Source organism: Canis aureus, chromosome 22 (assembly GCF_053574225.1).
Source record: "Canis aureus isolate CA01 chromosome 22, VMU_Caureus_v.1.0, whole genome shotgun sequence".
NCBI classification, from domain to species: Eukaryota; Metazoa; Chordata; class Mammalia; order Carnivora; family Canidae; genus Canis; species Canis aureus.
In genome coordinates, this window is record NC_135632.1 from 11340046 (window position 1) to 11355294 (window position 15249).

Sequence of the window (15249 nt, forward strand, 5' to 3'; positions counted from 1 at the left end):
ATCCAAGCCTAGAGAATGCACAACACCAAGACTGAACCTCAGTGTGAACTGTGGAGTCTGGTGGGTAATGATGAATTAATGTCAGTTTATCAGTTGTAACAAATGTATCACTCTGGTGGGCGATGTTGGTAGTGAGGGAGGCTAGGCATGAGTGGGGGAGGAGGACACACAGAACTCTTACTTTCAACTCCATTTCTGCTCAGTTGCTATTTATCTAAAATTGGTCTAAAAAAGTTTATTAATTAAAAAAAGTTGTTGGTGGGCATTTGGAATTGAGAGGTCACTTGACATATGGGAAATAACATGGCATTTGGAATCAGACAAACATGATTTGAAGCTATACTGGTGTGGGGGTGTATGGGAAATCCCTGTGCCTTCTGTTCAGTTTTGTCGTGAACACAAAACTGCTCTAAAAGCAATCTATTAAAATAAATAAGCAAATACGAAAAGAAAACTAGGGTATTTTACATATAAATTTCTGTTTCCAGTTTCTCGGGAGAAATGAGAAGATCTGGCCTTGCAGAGCCTGGGTTCTCACATGTCAAGCCAGCTGGAGTTAAATGGTGCGGCCTGTCCCTCCTACTCAGACACACCTTTGGTGTGCGCCACGCTACCCACTGGGCCCCCTCCATACACTCACACCATGACCTCAGTACACACATCGGTTTGTGATCTACGGGATTTTAGGCTTGTGATTTCTCTGATGCTTTCCTTTCATCTCAGAGAGTCTGTAATTCTCAATGGCAAACCAATAATTACACCTTATTTATATTGCCATTTCAGCAGCCTGGCAAATAAGCTGGAAAACCTTAGTACAAGACCAGACTTAACGACCATAACCAGAAATTTGTTCTCCAGACTTTCCTTGTGGGTGGCAGACTTTCTATACCATGTATCTTTCCACATCTTTTGAAGACACTGACCTTCTCTTTAACCACCACATCCTCATAACAAGATGATATACTTTTAAAAAAATTGGCTGTCTCTTTTCTTTAGAATTGATTCTTTTTTTGAACTACAAGGCATGCAACTTTAAAACTTACAATGACCTTGCTTGAAAACTTAACCAACTCCAGCTCAGGTAGTTCCCCTAATGATCTAATCCTTTAGGGAAATAACAGATCAGTAGGCTTTTTCCTTATTCCATCCTCATTTCTCATCTACTTCTCTTCCTCTGCCCCCAGTTTCTACCCAATATACACTTCCTGCTTTTGTTCCTCATTCTTCCTTTCATCCCCAGTAATGTCTCCACCTTTTCCATGCCCCTTCTCCTCCCTCACACTGTCTGCCTCTACCCTCTCCACTTCCCATCTCCCTGAGTGACGGGGAGGAGAACAAGGAAACAAAGAGGCAAGGCAGGTACTTGGGGCCTGTTTCCGAAAAATTTTCCATGTTTCCTGTTAAGTTTAGGCCCATTGGCATATTTAATTTGTTTCATTTTCTTTTTAACCAGACCATGCATCCCGCAGCATTTATATATCTAATTGAAATTGTGAAGTTATATCAAGTATTATTGAAGACGAAAAGTTTTCTGTTAACTTTTTTCGAATTTGCCTTCTAGAAGGAATCTATCTACATGGCCATGATAGAAAGTTGGTCTCTGGAGGCACATTTAGTGTGTAGGATCACGAATCTTGTGGGAACTTTTAAAATAAATGTGTGGGAGGCTCAAACCTTTTAGTTGGCTTTTCTCTGTTTCTGAATGGTGATACTCTGAGGCATTGTGAAAACTGACCGTTTCCTCTTCTGAGATAGATGACGATTTTCAGTCTTCCTTTTCATTACTATGCAATTCTTTCCTTGTGATATCTGGGTACCATCCATTTCCCTTCCCCCTATAATTCAGTCCTTTGCTGATCTTTGAAATAGATGTGTCTTTTTCAAAGCTAACGGGACCTGAATTTTACTATTCTAATTTACTGCCTTGTTTCCTTCTCTGGCAATGTGCTCTCTTCCTGAACCAGACTCTTGATTATAGTTGATTAATCCTCATTACTGTTCAGACATCAATAATTGTCTTTAATAAGAAATTTATATTAACATTGGTTAAGTTTCTGATAGGGTTTAAAGTTCCTCCATGAGAGGCTGGCTCTCAGATCTTCAGGATTTACAAAGGCTGTTTTCTAATGTTAACTCTTTTTCTTTTGAACAAATATGAGTCTCATTTTATTCTCATTTATGTATGCTATAACTGACCCTAACTTTCTCCTTGTGGAAAGACAGTTCTAAAAATAATAAGTCTGACCCCTGACAAGTCCCATTCCACTTAAGCATTTTGTTAGGGAGACTCATTTTAAAGGTGTTCCAGAACACCTTCCAGGCCAGCTTGATGAGTTTTCCAGCAGCTCATGTAAATTGTTCCATCCCCAAACAAAAGGGTCAACTAAATTAATTACTTTTACATCAGGCACTTACTGAAAGAAAAAAAAGGCCACTGTATTTGGGTGTTCTAAACAAAAAAGAAAGTGCCACTAACTATAATCTTTTCATTGTCTTTATCCTAGCATACATTAATTTTAGGGGGCAGGCATTCTTTCCTGTGGAACAAGGATTGATTTCTGTTCCTGCTGAAAGTGATGTCCTCTTGCTGTGGCTCAGGGACATAGAGTTATCTTTTCTTGTCTCAGAGAGATGAGTAGAGTAGATTTGGATCCCAAACAGCATCTCATCAGGGACAATGCAATGTCATCCAAAACAAGATGGTCTGTGACTCAGGGTCAGGCATTCCATATTGCTCCCACAAAGACTATACCCATCAAGAGAAAACAAACTTTTCAGAAGCCTCTCTCCTCTGAGCAGAAGACATGATTTTTCATTGCCTCGTATCTTGATAAGTTACAAGCCTAATTACATTGGCTTAGAGCTTTACCTCGTAGAAGGAGACACATTAAATAAATCTTACTAGGTCTCCTAACTGGTACAAGGATATCTGATTGTAGAGTATCTTGCGAGGAAAAAAATAAAGTTTAATTATTTAATAATTTCAACAATTTAAAAAGGCAGTTCCAGGGAGTGGTTAAGTGGTAAGCTTCTGGAATTGGACATTTTGATTTGAATATTGGCAATGCCTTTTTTTCCTTTTAAGAGAAAGTGATAAAGCACACATGTGTGCATGCATGAGTTGGAGGAGGGGCAGAGAGAGAATCTCAAGTGGGCTTAGCGCTGAGCCTGACTGTGGGCTGGTTCTCAGGACCCTAAGATCGTGACCTGAGCCAGAATCAAGAGTCAGACACTTTCCAACTGAACCACCTAGGTGCCTGTATCTTTGGTTTTAACATGAGTATACCTACTTAACACATGTGTTATCTTGAGTAAGGAACCTATCCTTTGTGGAACAGTTTCCAGACTTCTAAAATGTGCATAACATATTTCATAGGTTTGCTGTAGTGATTAAATGTGTCAATTCACATGAAAGACTTAGAACAGTACCTTAGTTAGCAATAATTAAATACTGGCTCTTGTTATTTCAAACCATTTTATGTTTTGGCTTACATTCCCTTTCTGTTTTCTTTGATAGTGTCCTTATAGATGGTTGATACCAACTAATATTTTGAATTTACCTATGGTGAGTAATGCAAGTAACATACTGGGTTTTCTTTTGCCTCAGAAAACTTACTCAACTCCTTTCTGTGATTGTAGCATAATTAAATAATTGGAACCTATACTTTCCTGGTCTTTGCTTACAGATAGTATTTGACTTACCTAAACATAATAGATATTGAAGAAGATGCATATGGCATAAATAGTCCTTGGGACCAAGATGATTGGAGCCTGTTAAGTAAAGAAGTCTTTCAAGAGTGAGTGGCTGAAGCTTCATATCCTGGCACACCAAAAACACAGAGGAAAAATACATAATTTCCAGAAAAGACTCCTGAAAACAAATACTTTGACCTGGAGATGAAAGTTGGACTCATTTCTCCAGCTTCTCTTGCAAACGGCTCCTGCCACTTTTTTTGCAACGCAGATTTGTAAAGGTGATTAGAAGAGATTTAGTAAAAAAAAAAAAAAAAAAAAGAAAAGAAATTTAGTCAATTATGATCAATTATGAGGGTGGGTTTTCATAATAATGCTTTGGTTAAAGCTTATGCTCTTGTGAGTTGCATTTGAGATGATGAATCTGTTGCTTGCTCTCATAAGTTCTTTAAAATTTCCCAAGCTAGATTGGCCTCCCTGTTCTCTACTCTGAGGACTCTAAGGAAGCTATGCCACTGAGTAGTGACTATAATAATGGTACTATATTTAATAAAATAAAATTAATTGATATATGTAAAGGGGCATGATAAATTCTAAAATATAAGATGACAATTATGAATACTTTTTATTAATCATCTGCCCTTTATCAAACGGCTACTCTGTACCAATATATGTCCTAAGTGAGGGACTTTGCCTTGTTTATTTCTTATCTATACCCTTATACTTGCAAAATAGGAATGAAAATACTATTTCATAGATGAGAAAACTGAGACTCATAGAGGTTAAAACAACTTATCCTGGACTTACTTGTAATTATTTTATAACGACTTAGGAATATTCCTTTCAATATTCCTTTTTTTGTATAAAGGTGACTGCTGTTGGACCACTTTTCCCACCATCATCTGCATGTGCATAAAACATTTCATTAATGTGGTAATTTCAAAAAAGGAGAGTGTAATTCAGTGGTTTTTATTTTAAAAATATCATCTTCCTACCCCCTCCCATTTTTTTTTCTTGATCCAGCTTGATCCCATCTGATGACTCACTGGTTTTTTCTAGCCTATCCAATCACTGGACTCTCTCACTCACACAAATTCAGTCCAGAGGTCTAGTTGAGTTCCTCACAGAATCAGGCTTATTTCTCTTGGACAGCCTAGACTACAAAACTGGCAAGCACTTTTATTCTTATCCTAGTTGGTGGAAAGTATCCTTTATTTTTAAGCTTATCATACCTCCCAGAAATCTATCAGCTTGTATAAATTGTTAGCTTAGAAAATACGTGTACTTGTAGGCAAAATCACCTTGGAATGTCCTTGTAATTGCTGGCCAGATTCAGTGAAATAACTGATTTTTCATGATGTTGCTCATTTCTAATAATTGCCCACCATAAGACCATACGGTAGTCTAGAGTTGCGAAATCTCTCCAGGGCAGAACTGATCTATGGGAGGAGGAGTTCAAATATGAAATGATCACATTAGTGATGCTGCTGTTGAGATTTCTGAGACTGTTTATTTTAAAACCTGTGCTATAGGAGTATAATTTTCTTATTTCTTTTTTAAATATCCGAGATGCCATATTATGGCTTTTAGTCCATAGGAGGGCAATGTTGAGCTACAGGAAAATCCTTCCAGTTCTATGCAAAAAGAACATATAGAACTGATTAATTTAAAAATTAATGAATTGAAACAAATTAACTAATTTAAACATACTACAAGATGACAGTTATTTAATAATATCCCCACGTCAAATACTGACTGGCTTCATGTTTGTCATCTTGGTGGTTAATCTGTAAACTGATGTAAATTATCCTTGTCACTTAAAGCCAAATGATTGCTGTCCCTTTCGAGAAGCCTGGGCTCTCCTTTGTGTAGCTTTTCTTTATTTTAGATGGTGGAAATGCTTAAATTCTTTACAGGTAGAGTGATACCCTTTTATATTTTTATGCATGGTCTGCTGATGATGGCTGTGCTTAAAGTGACAAGAAATCTTTTAAGTTCAGATTTCTCATCTGCTGTAAGACCTTTCCCTGGTTGAGAATTTGAGGTTGCCTATAGATGCCAACCTAAGGCTCTCAGAGCAAAGAATTAACTAAATGTAATATTTAGAGTGAGTTATAAAGAACAAGACAAAATTAAATTTCACTCAAATTTTAAGATATAAAATCAGAATTTTTTCCATTAGAGAAGTCATGGACCAATACAGCACATTGTCATTTCAACCATATTAAAAGCAAATCTATTTTGAATTTTTGAAGTAAGCATTGTAAAGAGAATTTCAATATAATTAACTATTTGTGTGGGAAAGTAACACATTTTATATTGCTATAAAGCTTTATCTGCCTCTCTCTCCTATTGAGAAAAAGCAATTTCTCATCCCCCGAATGGCCATATGTCCCATTTGCCAAGCATAATGATAGGGGTCTGGTTGTTGCTGCCTTAAGGCGTCATCTGGCTGCAGGAGTGTGGTGCATCTTGATGGTGATTTAGTTCCTGAGTCCAAAGAAGCAATTAACAGCAAACCACTGGATCAGTAATAATAGTCAACATGTATTAAATGCTTACTATGTATCAAATGCTGTTTCTAATATGTAATATTTAATACCGTTATTTATTTTTTTAACCTTCATGAAAATCCTGTAAGTTCTATTATTAATATCATTTACCAGAGGAAGAAGCTAAGTTGTAGAGTGAGTAAATAACTTGTTCAAGGGCACAAAGCTTCCCAAGAGACAGAGTCAGGCACATTCCAGGGGCCCTTGCCCCTTATCACCACTTCCAAGTTAAAAATAGAGTGGACCAGAGACTAGGAGAGGTGATACATACAGCACTTCAAAGGAAAGGGGGTAAAGGTATGAATATTAGAAAACATTTTAGATATCCTCAGTATCTTTTGTTTAGTGTGGTACTTCTCTGTAGATATGGGTGGATTGGATGGGTCAAGGGTGCCAATGAGAAATGTCATCGTAACATTTACTCCTTTCAATTTAGCTGTATGTCTTCACATTTATGATGGTAGAATTGTGTTTTTATATTATGATAATATGATAATTGAATGATAACTTTCTATAGAAATTGCATTTTACAATCCTCTGTGTCTTCTATTATACTTAATCCAATAGCATAATATATGCATACGGTAGATTTGGAAAAAAAAATAACCGATGACCAAAAAAAAAAAAAAATTGGCAGGGCTAAAGGCACATATCTGTAAAGTCAAATGCAGAAATCATTGACTCACAATCTTTAATCCATAGTTTAGATCTAAGTAATATCTTTGAGAGATTTATTCTGCTTATTTACAACCAGGAAGAATTGTTTGGGTCTGAACTAAGGTCTGGATGATTCACTTTAACCTCAAGTGGATTTTATATAATAATCAGTAGGTATGTTTTTCTGACTGGTTATTTTACTGTATTTAATTTTTAAAAAAGATTTTATTTATTTATTCATGAAAGACACAGAGAGAGAGAGAGGCAGAAAGATAGGCGGAGGGAGAACCAGGCTCCCTCCTGATTCTGGGATCACACCCTGAGCCAAAGGTAGACAGACACTCAACCACTGAGCCACCCAGGCATCCCTAGTTATTTTACTTTAAGAGAGGATCTCTGATTTACCATTCTGAACTTTAAGATATATGATAATTTGAACCCCATGAGGTTTTCTAAATGGACATGGTTGGGATATATAGAGAACTATTTGACTAAGTGTTTCTAATTTTTTATCTAGAAATAAGTAGCAGTATATGATTCCTGCAAAATTGTAGTCAAACACTGAATTCTTGCCTTAGGGCATATATTTATTCATTTTGTGAGATTTAGGACATTATGTTAGCCAGTATTTTTAAAGAAATTATACACAGGGAGGAGTGAGTAGTTTAGTATAGTAAAGAAACCCTTCACAGGGAGGGGAACATTAGTGCACCTCTGGGGTCTGTGTGCTTGGTAATGGAAAGGAAAAGAAATGGAGAATACCACAAAGTAAGGGATGTAGAATTTTCTAGAAAGAAGATAAGTAAAGAAAAAAAATTTACAGACTAATTAGGGAAGGCACAGCAAAGGAGGTCTGGATGGATTAAAGCAATTTGCACAGTAATTTTGCCATTTCCCTGTTCATCTTTGGCCCATTAATATGTGCAGTGATAGGGCCCATAGGTCATTTCAATGACTCTGAAGTTGTGTGAATACGCACTGCAGGTAATGTTGTCACTGGGCTGGCCCTGCATCACGTTGGGTTATAGGAGTATGTCTGCACATCCCATTCCATCCCATCAAGTAGTGGGCATCCAGGCACCGAGGCTTTTTTTTTGGCACAGGACAGAACCTTTATTGCTGAACATAAAACACCCACCAGGGAGCCTGGCAGGAGTCCTGGGGTAAGGTGGGGTACATTGCACAGCTGCTGCTGCACCCACAGTGGGCGCAGGCCTGGAGGGAGGCTGGGGTGAGTGGAGGGTGTGGGTCTGAGGACCCGGGGCTGGTGGTGGGCAAGGGGCTGGCCTGGGAACCTCCCATCCTCAGGCTTCTCTCCAGCACGTGGAAAACTATGGAAAAAAGTGCCAAAATTAAGAGAGATGGAGAGAGAGAAGGTAAAGGGAAAGGGAAAAATAAAGATAGTAAAAACATTTTTAGATTGAAGTTTGAATTGATTATATGAGAACAAACGGGGATTAAATCTATATATAAATTCCTAACCCATATCGCACTACCACACTCCTGGTTTCCGCACTGTATATATGTTATACAAATCAGTTAATAGGGACTTTGAATGGAATCATTTCCATCATCCAATTTATTCTGAGTCATGGACTGAAACTCATTCCTTTACATAGAAATCAGTAAATTTCTTGTTCAAATTTGATTAAATCCAGGATCACTCAAACCTGAAGGGGTAAAATCAAAGGAAAGGGTGAAAGGAATAGTTTTATCTGTTCAAATTTTGCTAATCTTATTCCTAATTTCTAACAATTCAGGGTTTCAGAGAACTTTCAAGCCTAATTAAAATAATTACCAGTGTCATTTCGAACACCAGAAGATCGCACCAGACTGAAGGCTCACATAATCTTCATAAAGGAGGCCTTCCTTACTTGACATAGTCACCCTCTGAGGAAACTGGTCAGGAAAAATTTCTAGGAGTTTATTCAGGATGTGAAAGACCCAAATCTTGACTCCGCTATCTCACAATTAAAAATTTTTTAAGTGCTTACAAACTTTTTTATATCTAAATAAAATTTTTATTTTAGAAAATTTTAGATTTACTGAAAGTTTGCAAAAACAGCACAAAGATTTTCCAATATATACTACACTGAATTTTCCTATTGTTACTTATACTTCTATTACAGATTGGTCACAACTAATGAACTAATAATGATATATTATTATTAGCTGAACTCGATACTTTATTATTAGTTTTTTCTTTAATGTTCTTTTTCTATTCCCAAGTCCCATCTAGAATGCCAGATTACATTTTGTCCTCATGTCCCCTTAGGCTCCTCTGGGCTGTGGCAGCTTCTCAGATTTTCCTTGCTTTTTTATGACCTTGACAGTTTTGCAGGGTGCTGATCAGATGTTTTGTAGAATGTCCCTCAATTGGGGGTGGGTTATGGTTTTTTGGGAGGAGGACCACAGAGGAGAAGTGCCATTCTCAACATTATAAATGAAAGGTACGTACTATCCATGTGATGTGAACCTTCATCACCTGGAAATGGTTACATCTGCCAGGCTTCTCTACTAAACTGACTTGTTCCTCACACTGCCCATTCCATACTGTATGTAGTATTTGGAAACAAATCACTAAGCCTAGACCACAAGTAAAGGGTGAGGAAACAAGTTTCACCTCCCTAGGGGAGGGGGGATAGGATAGCTACATAATGACATAACTTATTTGGAATTTACCTGTAGGGTAGATTTGTCCTATATCTCCCATTTATTTATCCATCACTTGTTTATCTCACTATGGATTCTGGATATTTATTTTATACTTCGAGTAATAATGAAATAGTGTGTTATTTCATGCTGCTCCAAATTTTCCAACTTTGACCACTCGGAGCCTTTTCAGTGGGCTCCTGTGTCCTTTGGTCTTTTGCATACTTTTGGGCACTTTGAGATGCTGCAGGCTCATCTTGTCCCAGCCTACAATCAGCTATTTCTTCAACAAGAAATTAGACAGTGGTATTAGAAGGCAAGAACAGGGCACAGACCATAGTGTCATTCTTAAAAGTTATGTTTTACTTGCAAGTGGCTGGTAATTTTCTCTTGGGCACTGTTGGAAACATGACCACTCATGCTGCCCCCAAATGAAGGAGAGTAAGACACCTGGGTAATGGGTGTTTTTGTCTGTGCTTTCTTTGTGTGTATGTGTGTGTGTGTGTGTATGTGTGTGTGTTTTATCACATTAGATAGAAGCATTGGATGTTCTTGGATATATTTGCTTTCATTTTCCATCTTGGAAATAGTTGAAAGTAAAGTCATTATCCTTTGTGGACATTTAGAGACATTTCTGTGATTTCCAGGTTAATTTTTATTAAAAATGGTTTCAGCACCATTAGTTTTACTTTTTTTTTTTTTTTGATTAGTAACTAAATTGTACTATTTGTCAGAGACCATCTAAGAGGAATTCTTTTTCCAAGACAAGTTTTATTTTTTAAGTTTATTTTTTAAAGATTTTATTTATTCATGAGAGATACAGAGAGAGAGAGGCAGAGACATAGGAAGAGGGAGAAGCTCCCCTGTGGGGAGCCTGATGCGGGGCTCGATCCCAGGACTCCAGGATCATGTCGTGAGCTAAAGGCTGATGCTCAACCACTGAGCCACTAGGTGTCCCCAAGCCAGGTTTTATTCATGAGAGAGAGAGAGAGAGAGAGAGGCACAGGCAGAGGGAGAAGCAGGCTCCATGCAGGGAACCCCACATGGGACTCGATCCCAGGTCTCCAGGATCACACCCTGGGCTAAAGTCAGTGCTAAACCGCTGAGCCACCAGGGCTGTCCTCCAAGCCAGGTTTTAAATTGTGTGACTAGTCTTATTGGAATACTACTTAACACCTGTATTTTCTAATGGCCTGACAAAAGAAAAGGATAGATAGAATGTGTCACTGTACCAATGTAGACAGTACCTGAGATAGAATAGTGTAAATCAAAGTACACTGTAACAAAAATAATAAAACCCTAATACATAATCTTAATTTCTCATAACATAGATGTGCTGATGTTCATCTCATTAGTATATTTGGAAAAACAATAATATTGGACTCATTATCAACAATTATGTAGGAGTTCTTTAAACTATTATTCAGCCCCAAGTCTCAGAGCACCTGCCCTCCATGCTAGGCTAGGTCAGTGGTTCTGAAAGTGTGCTCCCCAGACCTGCGGCATCTGCAGTCCCTGGGAACTTGTTAGACAAGCCACTCTGTGTTTTTAACAAAGCCCCCAGATGATTGGGATGCAAACTGAAGTTTGGGAAACACTGAACTCCAGGTGTTAGTTTGCAACCCTGGGGCATTTCTGGGTTTGATCTGCAACCAGCCCCTGTACTCTGAGGGCAGAGACGGAAGAGAAAAGGCAGGCACTGCAGGGTGTAGGTGGCAGATTTCACAAGGGAACTTATGTACGAGGCTCGCCTTGGATAACCACAAGAGTCGTCAATCTCCACACCAGCCCACCATATCTTTAAAGTTTCTACAGGGGCCTTAACTGGGTTCAGTCATGTATGCTTGCCAGGCGGTCTCAGCACCACATCACTAAACCAAGGGCTCCATCCTTGGGGCAGCTTCTGGGAGCACGAAGCCATGCTGAATGCATATTTCAAGGACAAGAGAGGGAGTAGGTAGTTTCTGATTGCTGAGAAATCATGGGTGAACTGGCCGTCATACCCTCTCAGGGACCTCCTAGTACTCTATCCCTTGTGACCAGCTCTTACAGCCGTCATACCCTCTCAGGGACCTCCTAGTACTCTATCCCTTGTGACCAGCTCTTACAATCTCATATGTCCCCCTCTTCCGCAATGTGCCCTAAGTGGTCAGCAAGGGGTTTCACTAGCATGGAGTTGGCTTACATATCGTGACTTCTGAAATGTGACCTCTGATCTGTCTATTCAACAAGGGTATCCATACATGGTACTTGGTTTCTCTAATCCCCTAATGGTGAAAGCCTCATTTGCACAGTGACAAGAAAGCTTGGGTGGGCATGGATGCAGTGTTTATGCAGACTAAGGTAAATTTAGAATCCCCAATCAGAGGGAAGGGGCCAATATAATCAATTTGCCAATTCTTCATTGTTTGGGAACTCTGGTGGATAGACCCAGATTCTTTTGGCAGTTACCCTGGACTTTGTTTAGAACATATGGGACATGTTGTTACTGTACTAACCAAGTATTCCAAGGGCAATCTGGCATCCGCCAATATACCAACCACTGGGGTACAACAATGGACATTCTTTCTATGCACCCCATACACTGTTCTACAGAAGGGTCAGTTGCTGGAGCTCATATCTGAATGAGGGCAGCAGCTTCTTGATTGCCAGGGGGTGTCAGTTTCTTATGGGCTGGGAAGTGGAAAACAGTGAGGACCACCTCAGACTCTTGCAAGCAGATCTGCTGGTTTCCATATCCTGACCACACAAGGGCTCATTAGTGATCATCCAACCCTTGGCTTCCCATTGTCCAAGTCATAGGGTTAATCTCCTTAGAACACCCCAACTTTCAGTGCAAAAGATTAATGGCCGGGATTTATTAATGATCACTAGCCAAACTCTTCTGAGTTCATCTCAATGTTTGCTGTGGTTTATTCCTTCCTAAAAGGCTCCACATGGAGGAGAGCTATGAACATTGCCAGAAACTATCTTTCAGAGCTGGAGCCAAAATCCTGGGGGCACTTTCCCCTTCTATTGTCTCTGCCAGATGCTCAACTCTTTCCTTCTGGAGTCATAGACACACCTAAGTCAAATGGCAGCCCTGCTTGGAAGATGCCTAGAGCTTTAATCTGTTTCATGAATATTTTTGCTTTCTTAAAGGTGGCTTTCCGCTCTGATCCCAGTTCCACATGTGCCCTTTCTTTATCAGGTGGTATAAGAGATGGTAGCATTGCCAGGTGGGAATAAAAATCCCCTAAAACCCCAAAGTTGTACAAAGGCTTGCATTTCCTTTATATTCTTGGGGCTTGTATAGGCTTGCATCTTTTTATTTATTTATTTATTTATTTATTTATTTATTTATTTATTTATTTATTTAAAAGATTTTATTTATTTATTCATAGAGAAAGAGAGAGGCAGAGGGAGAAGCAGGCTCCACGCAGGAAGCCCGACACGGGACTCGATCCCAGGGCTCCAGGATCACACCCCGGGCTGCAGGCAGCACCAAACAGCTGTGCCACCTGGGCTGCCCAGTTTGCATCTTTTTAAACACAACATCTGGGACAATATACATCTTGACCAAATGATTCCCAAAACTTGATGGTGGTGCCTGGGCCTTGAATTCTCTGTGGGTTCATTGTCAGTCCTCTCCCTTGCAAATGTTCTGGCCAAGCCTGCAGCAGGCAAGTCATCACATGTTAAGATGAACTCATCAATGTAATGGGTCCATTGTATTGATAAGGAAAGGAGAATAGGGATAGGTCTCAAGTTACCATCTTATGACATGTGGTGGGGCTGTGTAGGTAATTTGGGGGAAGCACTCAAAAGGTCCATTGTTGCCCCTCCCATCTATAAATTGATCTTGTGTCTCAGTGCCAGGGGTATACTAAAAAAAGGCATTTGCTAAGTCTGATAGAACATGGTACATTCCTAGGACCACGGCCAAGGTATCTAAGCTGATGGCATTGTTGGGCACAGGTGCACAGATGGGGTGTGGGAAGCACCCACCACGATTAGGAACATAACCCTGAGGTCTCTGCTGGTGCAGGTGGGTTATGATAACCTCTTGTTATCTGTCTGCATGGCGGTTCATATTTTAAGCTTTCCATAGGCTGACCAACACATGGGGACCCCACAACAGTGATGTCAAACTACATTTACTTCTGGGTAATTTTTACTGGACCCTTATAGGCAGTTGTGCTAGCCTTTTAGCTTTCCAAGCTGCCTCTCTGTCTAGGCCTTTCCTACAGCCCGTACCCATTCCTGGGACGTGTTAGTTTCCTCCAGATCAGCAATAGATTGTTTAACACCACAAACACCTTGTCCCACAACTGAGTTGAGCATGAATATCAGTATCTCATACCAAGTGCTGGATTATTTTAGCTTTTATTCCTGCTGTGAATATGGCCCAGTCAAGACCTTCCAAGACTGGGGTGTAGACTGTCTCATTCCAAATTCCATTAAGATTTGTTGTACATTCTATATACATTTCCTGAGTCTTACATGCCCAAGGATTTCACACTCATGGTGTCAAGCCTCCTTGAAAGATAGATAGTGATCTGCAAGGAATGAGTACCTTGAACCCCCTGCGAGAGCTGCAGATGATGCGGGTGGCAAAGAATTGCACGGAGAGTAGAGCAACCAGCAGGGCAGAGTTTATTCACTCTCCAAGTGAGGAGAGAGGCCAGATAGCAAGAGAGTTGTTGGTTTCTGAGTTTCCATTAGGCTAAGTAAGACTTTTTAAAGGGTTTTGAAGGATGTGAGGGGGTTGCAGCTGCGCATAGGGATGGGGGTTGGCAGGAGAGAGGGTTGACTCTTGACTAGATACAGCAGGAGATGGCAGGTTTTTCAAGGGGCTCTGTCCTGGGCTCATATGGGTTGTGGTCAGGCTGTTGTGCCCGAGATTGCAGATCTGAGAAACCACCGAGGAGCCGACACCCATGCAAACACATGAGGGTTTATTTACAAGCTCGAGCCTGGGTCCAAGTATACCCGACACATCGGAGCAGGGACTTGGACCCCGAGACTAAGAGGCTTAGCAACTTTATAGGGGCCAGTGGCCAATGGGATATGCAGAAAGTTGCACAGTCATGCTGGTCCGGACACTCGCAGGTGGCCGATTGAGTTACATTTTACCCTAAAGTATCCATTTGAACTGGCCTATCACTGAGCCGGATTTCCAATTAGGGTGTCCTGGGCTTGACTAGGGTGGGGCAGTGCCCTAAGCAGGTCCGCAGAAGGCAGGTACAGCGCAAAATGGGAGTCAGTCCTGCTCTGCTTGTCCAGGGTAGGGGATTTTTGTTAAATTTCCTGGGTCCCACAGTCAGGCTATATTAGAATATGTTTTGAAGTTGGGGTCTATTTCCAAGAAAGGAGGGTGCCATCACCTAGAAAAGCAGAGGTAGGGCAGCCCGGGTGGCTCAGCGGTTCAGCGCTGCCTTCGGCCCAGGCGTGATCCTGGAGACCTGGGGTCGAGTCCCACGTCGGGCTCCCTGCATGGGGCCTGCTTCTCCCTCTGCCTGTCTCTGCCTCTCCCTCTGTCTTTCATGAATAAATAAAATCCTTAAAACAAGCACCACAACAAAAACTAACAGAGGTAGGGCCAAGTGCAGACACCTGCGAGTTTGGTCCACCAGTTCCGCTGGGCGGGGGAGGCTGGGGGACTTTGAACAGATTCCTTTCGCCCTCCGGTGCCATGAAGGCGCTGCCAGAGGCA

At 40.4% G+C, this 15249-nt stretch overlaps 1 long non-coding RNA gene across 5 annotated transcripts in view; it reads right to left on the minus strand.

The window, feature by feature from the left end:
- Window positions 1–15249, minus strand: part of LOC144293760 (uncharacterized) — a 40249-nt gene that overhangs the window by 23512 nt on the left and 1488 nt on the right. For 4 of the 5 annotated variants that reach the window (XR_013361011.1, XR_013361012.1, XR_013361007.1 and 1 more), the window contains exons 2-3: window positions 4995–5132; window positions 3703–3947 (exon numbers count right to left, since the gene is read on the minus strand). This is a non-coding gene — a long non-coding RNA (uncharacterized LOC144293760). Of the gene's footprint in view, window positions 1–3702; window positions 3948–4500; window positions 4596–4994; window positions 5133–15249 lie in introns of all 5 variants that reach the window. The other variant, XR_013361009.1, reaches the window with a different exon arrangement.